Here is a 3,012-nt window from a genome sequence, read left to right on the forward strand (position 1 = left end):
ATATATATATATATATATATATATATATATATATATATATATATATATATATATATATATATCAGTAACAATAGTAATTTCCTTGTAACGCATGAGTCTCCTAGGCAGTTGGGCCTTCAACGGCTAGGCCTTGTGTTGTGCGCCTAGGACATAGGGTGCTGAGTGGTTGATCTTTTTTTGTATTTAGAGTGGCTGATCTTTTGTATCGAGTCTAATGAGTTACACGAGTACTCGTGAGATTGGCTCGTTTAACTTGGTCTATAAACGATCTTAAACTAAAGCTTGCTCGACTCGTTATTCTTCGAGTTCGAGTTGATTCGAGCCGAGTCACGAGCTACTCGTTTAGCTCACGAGCTTCGAGCTTTTTTTCCAGCCCTACATTCAACGATCCGCCAAACATTGTTTTGCCTCGTCAGTGGGATGACAAGAGTGCTGGCGACACCCATTCCATCTTGGACCCCACGTCCATCGGCGACGGATAGATTGCGGACTGCTCCGAGGATGAGTAGGCCATCGGAGGCGGCATGGCCTTGCATGCCATGTGCGCTGTTCCATCTCCCATGTTCGACTCTTGCTCACGGCGAGCGCATCTTCACGACATGGGTCTTATCGCCAGCGCTCATGGAGACGGCAGATGGAGGACGCGGTCACAGAAAGGGAACAACAAGGACTTAGACGACAGACGCCGCCGTAGTCTAGGTTTTGGTCCGCCCCACCCTTTTTTTAAATGAAAACTATCCAAAATGTAACGAATTTGCTCCAGTTTGTATGAGTATCATCCTGATTGCATGAGTTTCGTCTGTTTTGTTGAAAAAAGTGTTTCAAATGTATGCGGGTGACATTGAATGGCTGGCTCCTATATCCATGTCCGCAGACTGGTCCCCCGGTCTATTAACAGATGCCAGAGCAAATTTGTAAGGGCGTGTTCTGAACCTCTCTAGCTTCTTAAAACTCCACAAATCCAGCTTCTTGAGCTAACTTCTCACTTCACCTGGCTATTCCTATGCGTTCGGTCGCTTGGCAGCTTCTCCCAACACATGTACAGTAGCATGACCATGACTGCCATAGGGAAGAAGCAAAGGCAAGCTCACCTTGGATTAGGGAGGGGGTGGAGGGCGAGGAGGCTGGCTCAGAGGACGACTTGGTGAGCACCGGCATCAATGGCGTCAAGGTGGGCGTCTCCTGCTGGTGGGGTTGCTGCTCCTGGCGGTGGGGGAATTGCTCCTTCGGGGCGGCATCCGGCAGGAACGGAGTTGGAATGGTCGGATCTACCGACGGAGAGGCTCACCGGCCGGCGAAGAGGTGGAATCGGGCGTGGCGGCGGCGACCGGCGGCGCTGGGTAGGTCACGAGGGGAAGAGATATCGAGGAAGAGGGGCCTGACGCGAGCTATGCGAATCGTTTTTTACAACTTGGCGGTGGCATCCCCTTGTAAATACGCCGGACTCCTCGCTCCTCCGGTTCGTGAAGCTGGGCTTTAGCTGCTTCGCTATTTTGCACTAGAGGGCCGCAGCGCTTCGCGAAGCTCACTCCGCGGAGCCCAGACGTTCGGTCCGGCTTCGCTCGCGGAGTTGGAGAAGCGTGGAGCGGAAGGAGTTCCGAACAAGCCCTAAGTCAGAGTTGGAGATGCCCTTAATAGGTTTAGAAGGGTTCGAGGGAATCACACCTCCAAGGCGTGCGTTAGGTCTATTTATATATATATCACAAGAACTGATACATGTACACGTTATATGCAGTTAGGTAAAACCCTAGTTGTATATAATATGAAATCTCCAGCCCACCAAAATTAAAGTTTTAGACTTGACATCTGTTTTGCATTTTTCTGTATTTATTTCAAGCCATTTGACGATGTGTATTTAGTGGGAGAAGAATTTTCGAAAGACTACAAAGGTATCTGTGATAACTTTATCAACCTCAAAATGATGTGATGGTTCAGATTTTCAAAGATGCTCATAAAAATAGATTCTACTGTGTTAAAAAAATCACGACACAAATCAATATGCGCACGTTGTGTGCCTCCGCCGCTCCGTGCCCATGTGATTTTCCCATGCTGGGTGCGAGTAACACAAACACGAAGAACAGTATAGCCGGTAAAATAATATTGACGTTATATAGTGCCTGCGTCCCATGCTGGCCTTGGTCAGATGCTGCTATCTGGTCCCACACGAATTAACCTGCTGCGACGACTGCAACGTAGTGTGGGCTCTTCAGCCAAGTCCACCGCACGATCTCAAACGGACGTCTGTTTTGTCCGGATTCTGTCCGTTTGGGTAGGGCAATAAGGTCGTGTCCGGATGTGTTCTGGAATGCGGTGGCCGTGCGCCCAGCGCGCGACCGCATCCGTTTGTCCCATCCTGTCCGCGTCTATTTTACAAAAAGGAGGAACTTTTAAATGCCAAGCCCTAGTTCATCAGGCCAGCGGCCCCAGTTCATCACGCCGGCAACAGAGCCAACGGCCTACACGTCCATCGCCGGCATCAGCCAGCGGCCGGCAACACAGTCAGCCTCCAAAATGAATAGTTGTCCTCGCCGGCAACACAACCAGCGGCCGGTAACACAGCCGACCTCCAAATGAATGTTTTTCTCGCCAGCACACAGCCAGCGGCCCAGCGGGCGGGCGGCACCCTGCCAGCCTCCAAAAAGAACAACCACGGTCGGTCGGACGACCTAGTTCAGGCCTTCGACGTCGAGCATCTCCTTCTGCCTGGCCTCGAACCAGGCCCTCGTCTTCTCGCTCATCTTCGACAAGTCCACGCTCATGATCGCAAGGGCCACCTCCTTCGCTTTGGTGCCGGCATTGGTGGCCTCGATGTCGAGCTGCCTCTTCCTGGCCTTGACGTTGTCGGCCTCGATGTCAAGCTGCTTTTGCCGGGCCGCCTCCTCCATGTCGAGCTGCCTTTGCCAGGCCGCCTCCTCCATGTCGATCTTCCTCCTTTTGGCCGCCTCCTCCGCTCTTTGGGTGAGCCCGTCGATGAACAATGACTCGCCACTAATATCAACGTCATTGCCTTCG

This window comes from Triticum dicoccoides, chromosome 3A, assembly GCF_002162155.2.
Source record: "Triticum dicoccoides isolate Atlit2015 ecotype Zavitan chromosome 3A, WEW_v2.0, whole genome shotgun sequence".
Lineage (NCBI taxonomy): Eukaryota > Viridiplantae > Streptophyta > Magnoliopsida > Poales > Poaceae > Triticum > Triticum dicoccoides.